The sequence below is a fragment of the Rousettus aegyptiacus genome, unplaced genomic scaffold, assembly GCF_014176215.1.
Source record: "Rousettus aegyptiacus isolate mRouAeg1 unplaced genomic scaffold, mRouAeg1.p scaffold_m13_p_8, whole genome shotgun sequence".
NCBI lineage: Eukaryota > Metazoa > Chordata > Mammalia > Chiroptera > Pteropodidae > Rousettus > Rousettus aegyptiacus.
The window spans coordinates 43,298,753-43,313,583 of record NW_023416311.1 but is presented as its reverse complement, the minus strand read 5'-3'; the positions used below and the strand labels follow the sequence as shown (position 1 = coordinate 43,313,583).

At 37.5% G+C, this 14,831-nt stretch overlaps 2 long non-coding RNA genes and 1 other non-coding gene across 5 annotated transcripts in view; 2 read left to right on the top strand and 1 right to left on the bottom strand.

Annotated features, from left to right (window-relative positions):
* LOC118606530 overlaps positions 1-13,148 on the bottom strand; it is a 255,284-nt gene extending 242,136 nt beyond the window's left edge. For 2 of the 3 annotated variants that reach the window (XR_004952493.1, XR_004952494.1), the window contains exon 1: positions 12,865-13,146. This is a non-coding gene — a long non-coding RNA (uncharacterized LOC118606530). Of the gene's footprint in view, positions 1-12,864 lie in introns of all 3 variants that reach the window. The other variant, XR_004952492.1, reaches the window with a different exon arrangement.
* Positions 13,149-13,252: 104 nt separating this feature from the next.
* LOC107512083 lies at positions 13,253-14,750 on the top strand. Its single transcript, XR_001597201.2, has 3 exons — positions 13,253-13,693; positions 14,150-14,222; positions 14,595-14,750. It is a non-coding gene; the product is annotated as an uncharacterized LOC107512083 (long non-coding RNA).
* Positions 13,937-14,070, top strand: LOC118607189. The gene has a single exon (XR_004952727.1). It is a non-coding gene; the product is annotated as a small nucleolar RNA SNORA13 (small nucleolar RNA).
* Positions 14,751-14,831: the final 81 nt, after the last annotated feature.

Genomic DNA, 14,831 nt, shown 5'->3' with positions numbered 1-14,831 from the left:
ACTCTATCGCAGTCTTCATCACCAATTCTTCAACTCCAACCCCAGAGGTGAGCAATGGACCAATACGGGCAGAACTGGTTGCCCCATCATTTAACACAACCCGTTTAGGTAATCTCTTTAGGATTTGGTATCTATTTTGTTAATCTTGGCATTGGGGCTTTCACCATGTCTCTGAGACATTAGTTATAGAGATGACATTTAAAATCCTGGTACTGACTGCTAAATAAAAACATTGAAAAGAAAACAACGACGATTAAACATATTAGGATTACAGGGATAAAATAATATTGAGAAATTTTCAAAGATGTCCTTTCTTAAGGATTCCTATTAGCTTAATAATAGATTAATAAAATAACCATAAACTTTCAGAATGGGAAGAACTTTTAAATTCAACTATCTATCAGTTGCTAAGACATTTCCAAGTTCTTATCCATCCATGCTTGAACACTCTAATGACAAAAAAATCACCATCTCTTGAAACAGTTTGTTCTTATCTGGGACTGCTTCCAACCATCAGAAAGTCATTATATGACGCTCAGAACTTTCTCTTTAAGGCTTCCACACCCTTGATCTTAATTTGATCCCTTAGGATCAAAAAGAACAATAATCCCTCACAATGACAGACTTCCAAATATGTGAAGCCAGTGTCACTCCATCTCCTGATACTGCATTTTCTAAACCCAATTCCTTCGGCCACTCCCTTTATAACACAGCGTCTATTACTCTTGTTATCTTGCTCATCCCTTTCCCGAACAGTCCCTAGCCTACCTATGCCCCACCTGAACCTAGAACTGAAGGGAGGTCCAGCCAGTAGAAGAGGGGCATCTCCTCTCTTCTGTGCCATGCCACGCTCTTATTAATATAGAATTTATTAACTTATATTAAGTGTAAAATAAGTTTCCTTCCTCAGATTAATCAAATCTAAGTTAACATTTACTCTGCTGACAGCCATGGTACACAGCTGATTTATACCATATCTACTGCCAACTATACTTCCTTAAGTCTTTTCCAGATGTGCCACAACTAAGATATGACTTACTCTGTATATACACTGCCGATTATAGGACACAAGCAGTGGCCTTTGCATATGTTCTCTTTAAAATCATTCTGCTAAGACTTGCCAGGGTCAATTAGCCAAAGATTTTAGAATTCTGATTATACCATTTATGTTCTTTAATTTCATATCATCTCAGATTTTATAAGAGTGAATTTAATATCTTCAACCAAATCACCAATAAAAAGGATTAAAGAAAAGAGACTGAGGACATTCCTAGAAACATCCCTCCATTAAACAGTATCCCCTTGGTAGCTATTCACTTAATTGTCAATATACATAATGACACATCTCAATTCAGTCAGAGAAGTAGTATGAGACTTTGTCAAGTGCCTTGTTCAAATTCATATTTCAAGGTTCTCCACCCTTGCCAGCTCTGGAGGTCTGGACACTTTGTTAAAAAAGAAAGTTTGCTGTGATAGATGTTGAAACCATTCTGACTTATCATGAATAAGTGATGTTGTTTCAAGGACTCATCAATCATTTATTTGATAGTATATTATGGATATAATTGAGAACATGTTTGTTATTTTGGACCAGAGTTTGTTGAAATTATTTCTTCCTCTGTTTGAAAGTTTGAAGGATCAGAATCTTTTAGCCCTTCTTGGCCTCTTTACGATTTCTCACAGATGCCTGATAGAGGTTCTGTGTGCTCAATTTCAAGGTTCCTCAGTACTCAGGGATTTAATTTATTCAGCTGAGAGATTTCAAATCTCTAATGAAGCAGCTTGGAATGCTCTTGCAGTGGCTAAAACGAATGTAACATTAATACGACTAAAGTCACTGATTAGAAATCCAGGTTTTGGGTTCTGTGCTGTACAAGCTAGTCCATGTTCCACAGGAGCACCTGTCTGCCTCAAAGAACACCCTCCACCACTGTCTGCTCCCCCAAAGAAAGACTCCGGCACCATAAAAGAGCTAAGTTACTGATATGAAAACAGATGTTTCTAAAAATACCCTGGGAAATATATGGACATGAAACACATGCCACATATATTTAGTCATAAAAATAAAAAAAAAAAATCATATTTTTATCTAGCAACTATTTATTTGCAGATATGTGACTAAGCACTGCAATCAAGTCATACCTACCTTAAAAAAAATTAGACAGATTTAGCTGTCTAACCCACAAAATAAATGTCTATTTATAATTCAACCCCACTTGCTATGTATATATTTCCTGGCAGGCTGGCTCCTGACTAAAGCACCAGCTTTATCTTCCTGATTGGCTTAGGACATATAGTTCTGGGGCACAGGGAATCTTACGACTCAGAGATGTTTCATTTTGTCTGAACTGGAAGGCATTAGATTTTCTTTCAGGTTTACTCCAAGTAACATATTAAAACAGATCTTTCCAATTCCACTAGAGCAGTTTAAAAAAAAAAAAGAAAGAGAAAGAAAAGAAAGCCTCATATCTGAAAAACTAATATAAAACCAGGTTTAAAAAACACCTGAGGTGGTGGCGTAATTTTACTCAAATATATTCAATTACTAATTTAATTTCAGTTAAAGTGTAACTGTATGTGCATCTATGAACTACAGTTTTGTGCTTGGCTTGTACTGCCACCTGGTGGTTTCTTCTTGTACTAACATCAGACAATTAAGGAATTTCTTGGATTAACATTCATTTAGCAATACTAAGTCAGTACTCTGGTAAGAGCTCTAAAATGGTGATGCAGAAGAGATTTTACATAGTCTTTGTTAACTAAGTAAATATGAACTACATCTTATTCACACATATTATTTATATATGAACATATCAAGCATAATGATTAGTAAATTCATAATGAAAAATTTATAAGAAGACAATTTAAGCCCATTCACACTCTGAAATAAGAACAAAATGGAAGAGATAAGATCTCTCTAAACATGGACCTACCTAGCTTTTAGTTTAAAAAAAAAATCAACATATAAATATCAGAAAAAGAAACTGGAAATTTAAGGGTCAAATAATATTATTACAAATGAGTAGTGTTCCAAAAAATATTTTTCATAGAATTCCTTAAGGTATTAATACTTATGGGTATGTTTTAAAATTCATGTTTCTCTTTTGTGAAATATCTCTTTTTGTTTTTCATTCTACTGGATTCTCAGTGTTCAGGTGGATCAACATTATTATTAATAAGGATTATACTTGTTATAATTATATTTATTATAAGAATTTGGCCAATTGAAAATGGAAATTCTCTTTAATTATTAAAGGCAGAAAAGTTTTAAATTTCAAGAAAATTTCAGAAAAGTTTGAAATTTCAAATCAAGATTATCAATCATTTTCTTACTCTTTTCAATGATTAATTTTTAAAATAAATTTTATTTCTTATTTTGAAAGGTAATACTTTCTTATAGTCGAAAAGCAAGATAAGTCTCTCTACCACTTCATCATTCATCGTAACCAAATTCTTGCCACTTTCCAGAAACAGCCAATGATTTTTAAGTCGAGTAAGACGTTTCTACAATCAAACATGTATTTTGTTAGCCTTTCTATCATTTGATTTTTCTCATTTAATTCTTTAAACTATGTAAGTTTCATTTTGCTTTATATCAAGTAAAACTCTTTTTTAATATGACAAGTTACTCTTGCCAGCAACATGTGTGGATTAAGCCCTCCCTTCTCTGCTGATTTGGGAGGTTTGCTTTAAGACATGTTAAGATTTAAAATATAATAAGAACTGTTCATGAGTTATATCTTCCATTGCTTTGATAGGTGAATGCCTGTGCCATTACCATGTTGATTTAATTATCTTATAAAGTTTAGACTCTCTTTTAATATTTAATATTAGACTATGTTAAATATTTAGTATTAAGGAAGGAGTTAGTCTTCCATCATTACTCTTCTTTTTCTAAGTCATTCTGGCTATTTTCATCACTTATTTCAAATGAACTTCAGAATAATTTTATTAGGTTCCTAAAGAATCTGACCAAGTTACCTTAAGAAAGAGACTTTGTGAGAGTTACTCTAAATTGTAAATTATTTGGGGAAGAATTGTTACCTTTATACATACATTGTTAGTAGAAAAAGCTGGATTAGTGATAAGCCCTTACGATGTTCTTAAGATGGGTGGTTTTTCAAGTAATACACAGATTAAGAAATTCAAAAGGTATTTTGTGCTTGCAATATGGCAGGAGAGATATGCAGGAAAATCCCCTAATTCAGAATAATTAAAAATCTTGGACAAAATATTTTAAAATATCATTCTAAATGCATGAATAAATTGGTTGAAAAATAGGGGAAGTCCTCAGAGGCCACAAATAAAATATAGCATGAATCCAAAGCAAGTTCTGGAGCTGACATTTGCCTGGGACATCTACCTATAACCCTGGAGGCTTAGGACTTAGGCTTCATAGGGCCATATGGGATTTAGGAGATAAGACATGAGGCCTGAGCAAGGTGGGAAGTAGAACTGATGACCCAGGTATAAAGCGGTGTTCCCTGAAAGGTAACATTCTCACAAGAAGCGAATGGGAAGGAGAGTATCACCCTACAGAGAGAAGCAATAGAGATAATTAGCCTATACATTTTTATGGAGAAGGATAAAATAGGAGGGAAAAGTTTCCCTTGAAATTTATGAACACCAGACCTCCCTCACATAGAAAAGGGCACATCCTACCCCACATGGAACAGGCAGGATGGACTCGCAGTGCTCCCAGGTCAGTGGTGCCCCTAGGATCCAATGATACCAAATGTAAATCCTTTTTAAAGGAATAGACCCAAATGGTTACAATTCAACTTCCAAAGAACATATGCTCACAATTTAAAAAAAAAATCACAAACCCATGAGAAAAGAAAAAGTCCCAGTAAACTGAAACAGAGTTAGACTATTCCAACTTCTGACTTACAGGCTATCAAATAAGAGTGTTCAATATATTTTGAGAAATAAGAGAGGGGACATAACAAAGGAACAAAAGATACCACAAATATCTGTTTGAAAGATATCCAAAAAAGAATCAAAGAGAAATCCTAGAAAAATAATTTCTAATAACTGACATTAGAAACTCAGTGTTATGATCTGGTTCAAGACAGTAACATAAGAGGCTCTTGACCTCACCTCCTCCCATGACACACTGAATCTATAGCTACAAATAGAATAATTCCCTCTGAACGAAATCCAGAAACTACCTGAGTAACTCCTACACAATGAGCAAATGAGAAAAAAACACACATCAAAACAGAAAAAAGAGGCTGAGAAACAAGCTCACCATAAACCCCCGCCCCTGGGGCGCAGCAGCATACACGCACTGTGAGGGAGCTCGTACCAGCCCCCCCACCTCCCTCCTCCCACATCCCTCCTCCCACCTCCCGCCACCCTCCCCCTGCCCCGTCCTCCCTGAGACATGAAGGTTTAGACCCCACATCTGGTTTCTCAACTCTTAAGACTGCTACCTGAGAGATGGGCACCCAAAACATCTAGTTGTGAAAGCCAGTGGGGCTTGCATCCATGAGCCCCACACGGGAACTAAGAGACAATTTAGAGGCTCTCATAGACTCACTGTGGCTACACCCTAGGGCTCAGCACAGAATCAGTAGACTAAAATCTGATGAGTTTTTCTGTGAAAGACACTTCTTTGCATATCTTAATAGGCACAAACTGAGTGGTAAGCTTCTAATTTAACACACACCAAGGGGCTGACTGCAATACCCTCCAGAGACCAGGGAGGCCCGTAGGTGCCATCTTCATCATCTCCCTTCAGGTCACTAGTATCTCCTGGAAAGGAGCTTATGTGTATGTCTTAGGCTCCAATTTTTTTTGGCTATCACCCAAAAGATACCCCTTGATCACCTGGCTCTGGTGGCCAGCGTGGGTTATGTTCACTGGTTCCACAAGACTGTAACAATTGGAAGCAAAAGAAAGGATCAGTGACTCAAAAACAAAGCAATGGAATTCACCTCATCAGAGGAGCGAAAAGAAAATATATTGAACATAGCTTGAAGGACTTATGGGACATTGTCAAGTCGACCAATATTTGATGATAGGGGTCTCAGAAGGAGGGAAGAAAAAGGGACAGAAAACTTACTTGAAGAAATAATAAAAACTCCCCCAGCCTGGGGAAGGGAACAGATATCCAGACCCAAAGTCCAGAGAGTTCCAATAAAATAAACCTAAGAGACCAAAACAAAAACACATTATAATTAAAGTGTTGAAAGGTAAAGATGAGGAATCTTAAAAGCAGCAAGAAAAAAAACAAAACAAAACAAAAAAACAACCATTTGGCAGAAACTTTGCAGTTCAGAAGGGAGTATCACAATATATTTGAAGTGCTTAAAGAACAAAATTGCCAACTAAGAGTGCTCTCTCTGGCAAAGCTGTCCTTCGGCACTGGAGGAGAGAGAAAAAGTTTTCCAGACAATAAAAGCTGAGAGAGTTCTTCATCACTGGACTGGCCTTACGAGAAATGTTAAAGTAATTTCTTTAAGCTGAAATGAAAGGGCACTAACTAGTAACAGAAAAATACAGGAAAGTATACCACTACTAAAGGTAAATATATTGTTAAATTTGGAATAATCTAATGTAATGGTGGTGGGCTAATTACTTATAAATCTAGTACAAAAGTTAAAAGACAAAAGTAAAAATAATTATAACTAAAATAATTTGTTAATGGATACACAATATAAAAATATGTAAACTGTGCCTCCAAAAATATGAAATATGGATGGGGTTAAGAATGTAGAGCTTTTGAATGTACTTAAACTTGAGTTTTTCTCAGTTTAAAATAGACTATTATAATTCTAGGTACTTAAACTTGAGTTTTTCTCAGTTTAAAATAGACTATTATAATTCTAGGATGTTTTATGTAAGCCTCATGATAAGAACGAAGCAAAAACTTTTAATAGATACACAAAAGGTAGAGAAAGGAATCTAAGCATACCACTACAGAGAAGCATCAAATCACAAAGGAAGAGAGCAAGAGAAGGAAGAAAGGAATTGCAGAACAGCCAGAAGACAACTAAACTACCAATAAGTCCATAACAATTGATAATTACTTTAAATGTAAATATACTAAAATCTCCAATCAAAAGACATAGAGTTGTTGAATGAATAAAAAAAAAAAAAATAAGACCCAACTATATTCTACCTATAAGAGACTCACTTCAGCTTTAAGGGCACACATAGATTAAAGGGAAGGGATGGAAAAAGATATTCCCTAACCTGGAGAATAAACGAAAGCTGGGGTAGCCACACTTATATCAGACAAAATAGACTTTAACACAAAGACCGTAATAAGAAACAAAGAAGGTCATCATATAATGATAAAGTGATCAATCAAAAAAGATAGTAATTGTAAATATTTATGCACCCAATATAAGAGCACCTAGATATAGAAAGGAAATACTAACAGAACTAAAGGGAGTAATAGCAATACAATAGTAGTGTACCTCACTTTCATCAATTAATAGATAATCCAGACAGAAAATCAATAAGGAAACATTGGACTTAAAACTACAGATCAGACCATGTGGACCTAACAGATATGTGCAGGACATTCCATCCAAAAGCAGAAAATACACATTACTCTCAAGTTCACATGGCACATTCTCCAGGTTAGATCATGTTAGGCTACAAAACAAGTCTTAATAAATTTAAGACTGAAATCATATCAAGTACCTTTTCTGACAATAATGATATAAAACTGGGAATCAATTACAAGAAGAAAACTGGAAGATTCGTAAATGTGTGGCGATTAAACAACATGCTACCAAACAACCAATGGTCAAAGAAGAAACCAAGAGATTAATCAAAAAAATCAAGACAAATGAAAATAAAATATAACACACCAAAATTTATGGGATTCAGCATAAACAGTTGTAAGAAGGAAGTTTACAGCCATAAATATCTGCATTAAGAAATGAAAAAGATCTGAAATAAATAAATATAAAATAAAAATACAAGGTAATATAAGTGAAGTGTAATAAAATATAGATATTCAGTCTTTGTCCCTGGTTCTGGTACAGAGCTCCCCAAACCCTTGGATTTCATAAGTGATAGAAGTATCTTTTGCAATTCATGGCAAGCCCCTTTCAATCATAGCCAAGTTTATGTCAGTAAAGTGACTCTACATGGGACTTCCTTGCTAGCTTCAAGATGAGGCTCCTTGTCAGGGGAAATACCATGTGACTAGAGAGTTGGAACTTTCAGCCTACCCACCCAACCACCATCTCTGGGAAGGGAAGAGAAGCTAGAGGTTTTATTTAATCACCAATAGCCAATGATTTAATCAACTGTGGCTGCATAAGGGAACCTCCATAAAAACTTGTGAACACTGAGGTTCAGGGGGCTTCTGGGTTCGTTAACACATCTACATACTAGCACCTTGCCCTATACATCTCTTCCATTTGGCTGTTCCTGAGTTGTATTCTCTATAATAAATTGATAGTAGCAAGTAAAATGTTTTCCTGAGTTCTGTGAATTATTCTCGTGAATTATCAAACCTGAGGTTGGGGAGAGGGTCATGGGAATCCCCAAATTTGTAGTCAGCTAGGCAGAAGTATGGGTAGATTGGGCACCCCACTGTCACTGGCAAATGAAATGGGGGCCGTCTTGTGGGACTGAGCCCTTAACTTGTGGAGTCTGATGACAACTCCAGGAATTAGTGTCAGAATTGAACTGAATTGCTGGGCACCTAGTTCGTGTCAGAGAATTAGAGAATCGGTTGGGGTGAGGGAAAAAAATATAACAACTTTCTGCCAACAAATTTAAAAACATGGCAGAAATGGACACATTCCTAGGAAAGATGACTTACCAAAACTGACTAAAAAAGAAAAAGCCTGAATGGCCCTACGACCACGAAAGACATTGAATCAGTATTTCAAAATCTTCCCACAAAGAAAATACTAGACCCAGATAGTTTCAAAAGTGAGGTTTATTTTAAAAGCGAAAAAATAATCGACGGTATATTAAATTTTTCAGAGAAAAGAAATAGAGGAAAAGTCTAATTTTGCAAAGCCAGTAGAGGAATATCCACAGAGCATTTTCCTGATTAATGTTTTCTCAGTAAATTACCTCTTGTATTTAACATCCAACATCATACAACATATATATCTCTTTCGCAACAACATTTCAACTGATATTTATAAAGGAAAATTGTGTTTCGTTCCCCAAAACTTACTACGACATATTTACCAATAACAAGCAGGAAAGAAAACAACAACAACAACAACAAAACAAGTGTGCAGAATGTCTTGAGAATTACATTACAAACACAATTAGTAAACCATCCCCATCAAGTGTGAGCAAATCAAAAAGTGTACTGAATGTCAGTGAAGGAGATGGTCCACACAAATGCCACTGGCGATAAAAGAAGCATTAGAGTATCATCTCCAGGGTGAATTATTGTCTGACACATCTCCACAGTGCCTTTCGTATATCGTACTGCCCTTTTTTTTCTCTAGTTTTGTAGAATGAAAACCAAAAACATCAAGAAAGTGTTAAAGAACTTAGTGGAGAAGGAAGCAAAGCAAGTGGAAAAGAAATAATGATGAAAGAGAATGTGTTACCGCTGACAACGCAACTATTTGTTAACAGCTATATTGTTTGGCATCAGGAAACACAGTTTTGAACATTTACAGTCTAAAATTATAGTTTCATATTTAATAGAGGTTTGTTTACTATATTTTAGTTAATTGTATGAAATCGGTTTGGGTTAACAAGTAACCCATTGAAAATAGGCTTCCAGATAACGTTTTTGCACAGAACATCCGATTTTCAGAAACAAACTACAAGTATTAAGTAGATACCTGCATAATTTTAACATTAAAACTATCAAAGATGATATGAGAATGATAACCACAGCCCCATCTCATCCATAAACGTAAGTGCAATAATTCCAAACAAAATATATTTTTAAATGACAAGTTTGGTTTCCTCCAGAAATGTAAAATTGGTTCAACATTAGAATTGTTTTCATGCAGTAGCCTCATTAATAGTTGAAAGAAAAACTTTTATGCTAATTTTAGAGGCAGAAAACACATTTAATAAAAGTCGACATTCATTTGATATTAAAAACAGCTTAGCAAACTAGAAATATAAATAGAAAGAAACTTCTCTAACCCCATAAACAGGAAAGACATAAGAATACCATTCACATTCAAAGAAATGCTGAAACTTTAAGAGCATTCCTTTAAAAATCACAAACAAGACACACATGTCTACCATTATCACTCTATTCAACATTTCTAGAGGTCCTCGCCTGGGCATTCTCACACACAGAGACACACATGAGAGGTATACGAACTGGAAAAGAAGAAATAAAGCTTCTACAGATGATATGATTGTTTAAGGAAAAAAAAAAAAAAAAACCTCGAATCTACAAATTATTTTAAATTATAAAAAGTATTCAAATTGTTTAATATCAGCTGGACATAAATTGAGTCCCCAGCACCCACTAAAAATGAGTCAACCCTATATGAATTAAGCACTTAAAATGAAATGTACATAGCTTAGTTGCAAAATCTTACATATAATCCTGATGAGAGTGGGATGAGCAGTAGGGGTAAGTAAACAGCTCACTTCTCACTCTCCATCCCTTAAAGGGTTGTTAGTTTTCTCTTGCTGCCATAACAAATTAACATAAATTTAATGGCTTAAAACAACACAAGTTTATTATCACAGCTCTGTAGATCAGAAGTCTGCCGTGAGTCTCGCTGGGCAAAAATCAAGGCATTGAAAGGGCTGTGTTTTCTGGAGACTAGGCGACAATGTGCTTCTATGCTCATTCAAGTTGTTGGAAAGATCCGGTTACATGCAATTGTAGAAATGAAATCCGTTTCCTTGCTGGCTGTCAGTGGAGGGCCATTCCCAGCTTCAAGAGGAGGCTGTTGGCATTCTTTGGCTTCTAAGATTGTCTTCCTTCATCTTCAAAGCTAGCAAGGAAGGTTGGGTCCCTCTCCTGCCTTCTCTTCTGCTACATCTCTAAGTCTTCTCCCTTCTTTTCAATTTTTATCTCCAGTCTTAGTCCCTAACATCTGCAATGTGTCTTTTATTAAGGCACATTGAATGAAGCATATTCACAGGTTCCGAGGATTAAGATGTGGGCATCTTTGGGGGACCATTAACCTGCCTATCACCGGGAAACTGAGGTCATTCCATGTTTGCACTAATACCCTATGTACCTTGTACATAATGCTGCAGCCCCAAAAGGCAAGGGTGGAGGGGAGACTAGGTAGAAAAATCCCTTTTTTTCTCATGTCCTTTCTGCTTGCCTTTGCTTAATCATTAGGTTTTTCTTACCAGGATGTTGAGGTTAAAGCAGAAAGGAAGATGATGAATTGTGAACTGATTTCCTGACACCAACACTGATCCAATATTTGCAGCAAATGTCTCCCCTCTACCCACTCCTGAATGACCCAGTATTTAGGGAAGATATATAAAGGGTAAAACAAAAAAGAGTAAGGTAGGAGCAAAAATGTCAAGCCATTCAAAGAAAACAGCAGCGTATTTCCCCCTTCCTGAAGAACTCAATTCAAGAAGCTTCCGTACCTCGGCAGCAGTAAATGAGAGGAAGAGCCTAGCTCATGAGAGTCATTTATTGGCTTTTATTATGTATTGCACAGTGCTAGATGATTCCACAAACCTTACTTAATTTTTTAAACTAACCTATATAGTTCATGGCTATAGTTATTATGCCGAAAATGAGGAACCTTGGGCTCAGAGAGACGGTCATTTACCTAAGGGAACTGTCAGAGATGGATTTAAACCTAGGTCTGCTGGCTGCTCCGGCCTAAGGAAATTCCCTCTCCCTGACTTTTCCCAGCAAGACGAGGTTAATGGTTTTATAATCCCCACACTGTACCCTTTAAATGATACTCTTGGGGGCACTGTCCTCCTTTCTCAAACTTTCCCCTAGATGTTAAACTGACTTCCTAATGAAGGTCTTGGAGTTATTTACCTTCTTGCGATCATTACACATTTACTCCTTCTGAATGGACACTGTCTCTATTGTCCCCAAGTTGATGTTATTATTCAGGCTAGCCTTTGTGTACTGACCACTGGCCAATGAGCTTGAATTTTATTTTCTTTTTTTCTTCCTTTCCTTTTTCTCAGCTGTAAGTTTCTGGGATGTGGTCTTTGGATGAGTGTCTGTCTGGACTTACAGGAGCAAAGACACCCAGTTGTTACCATACAGCTTTTCTCACTGCAGTCTCTATCCCTTCAATGAGTTATCAGCAAAAAGCCAGTAACAACCTTTGCTTTATTTCTGTGGTAATAATTAATCAATTTCAAATTACAGCATACAATCCCAACTCCTTACCACAAGTACAAAGCTCTATTTACGCTGCTCCTAGCTGTCTCTTCCACTTCATCTTAGGTCACTCCGCACTCTGGCTGCTCTAGCCACAATGGCCAAGGCCTGCTTCTGAGCACTTGAAATGTGACTAGCCCGAATGCAATGTGCTGGAAGTATAAAATATGCACTAGACACTTAAGACTTAGTAGGAATAAAAGCATGCGAAATATAGCATTAATAATTTTATATTGTTTATGTGTCGAAACGATAATATTTAGCATATACTGAGTTACTATTAATGTTTCTTTTTACTCTTATACGTGATAGTTAGAAAAATTTAAGTTACATTCTTGGTTCGCACTGTTTTTCTATAGGACAGCACTGCTCTGTCACATTACCCTCTTTGTTTCATTCTTGGCGTTTACACTATCTGGAATCAGTGTCCATGTGTTACCTGTTTGGTGTCTTTCTTGCCCAACTAGAAAGTGAGACAGGAACACTGTCTCATTCACACCTGATCCCAGGTATTTAGGACAGCGCCTGAAGCATAATAAGTACTCGATAAATATTTTTTGAACGAATGACCTTACTCTTCCTCAGCTGGAGGTGGTGCTCTGTCTGTCCTTCCCCAGAACACGAGGTCTCAAGTCCTTTAGGCTACACGTGCAGCTCAGCGCTGACCACATGCTGCTGGCACTGGAAGGTTGAACGGGAGTCCACGCTGGATAAAACCTTCTCCGTGGAAAGGACTGGGCGCACAAAGGAACGGGAGCGCAGGGGGCGAACCCTCGCTGCTCAGTCCTCTTCCGCTTGGAGACCCGCCCCACAGCTAATCCCTGGGCACTTCGCCCTCCCGCCACACGGCGGCGTCTCGCGAGCGCGCGGCGGCCGATGGTACAGCCCGTTCTCCCCGCGCTCTGCGGACAGTGGGTCCTTCCGACGGTAGAAAAACATTGTGGGAGGGGCTCGCGGTCCTTTCCTCTGCGCTGGGGTCGGTGTGTTCTGTTTTTCGGGGTCCGAGATGGCGGGTGGCTTCGGGCGCCGGAGAGGATCTCACGGCCGCTCTGAGCCTGGTGACGTGCCCGCGGAGTCCGGGCCGGGTCCGCAGTCCCGCGCCCTGGGTGCATGGAGGGCAGAGGCCTGGCCTGACTTCGGCCACGTTGTCGGGAACCCCAGGAGATTCTGCTTTCCTGTGCTAAGAATTAGGGGCATTGGTTTTAATGCCTTTAAGTTTATTGGTCATCGACCGTGTGCCGGGAAGTTAACATGAGTGAGGATTTCTTTGGTGGGAAGATAAAGTCCCGGCCGGGTAACCGCACGTGTGCCTACCCTATCACAGTGTGAAAGCAGCCTAGAAGTAAAGTGCCTTTTAAGGTGCAGAGCTTGGCGGAAATCGAAAAAGTAACACCAAATTTGCAGGTGAGTTTTAATGTTTCTGCGGAAAGGACCGGTTGCGTTGAATTTTTAAGATTTTAACCACTTAAAACTATCAATTTCCATTACCTGCCTGTCGCACTTTCAATTGTAAAAAAAAAAAAAAAAAAATTATGAGCTGGAATTAGTTAACTCCCCCTCCAGCTTTTAACAAGTCATCCCAGCCAGTTGATTTAGGGTCAGCAGCTTTGTGCCACAGATAGAGCGGTCCTTAGGGAATTTTCAAGTAGCCTTTGTGTTGCCCGTTCACTTTTGGAAACTAGTGAATGTGGTGTCAAAAAAGGCGTAAACTAAACACTTTGCAGCCTTTTCCTGCCTTTGAGTTTGATATCTTTGGTGTAGGAACTGCGCAAGTAACAGTTTGTGCTTTCACGTGTAATCTTGAATCTGACAAGGTTAAGTGTAGTTTCTCTGAACTGGTCTTAACTAATTTTTGTTTAGGAGAAAGGTGGATGGATGCTTCGAGCAGAGACTGCTGACAGCTGAATACCTGGAAGCACAAAGGTGACCTAAGGTAGGGTAATACTGCTGAAGTTCTGTCCAAAAGCTGTTACTGGTAATGGGAATTTAGTCACTGTTCTAGATTAGCGTGCCTTCTCTTGTGGGTATTTAAATTAGTTATTAATGGCTTATTAATATTAGTGAAGTTAATAGCAAACAGGATAGTCTGTTTCCAGCTTATTTTTGACGTCTTAAGATGTTTCTGCGTAGTAGCTAAATTTATAAAAACCCTTGTCAAATTTCAAGACGCATGTTTTATGTTGACATCTAAATCTGATTCCAGAAATGGAGAATTTAGAGCAATGCAGAATTGCTTATTGAGTTTATTACCAAGTTCTGAATGTATGATACATGTATTTGCGTCTCAATTTTTTTTTTTTTTTAGGATATCCTTGGTGAAGAATTTTTGAAAATTTGATCTTCAGAGGAGTTGCTTGGATCATTTAAGATTTTCAAGAGTCTGAAGGAGTACTTAACCTGTCTTCGAACAGTCCATAAAGATACATTTAAAATTGGGTTTACTAATAAATACTTAAATGTGCTTCTTAGAGGTTTGTGTATTGACTGTCAAAATAGCACTTTCACTGAAAGATCAAAGGAATTTCGCCCTTCTCCCCCAGCA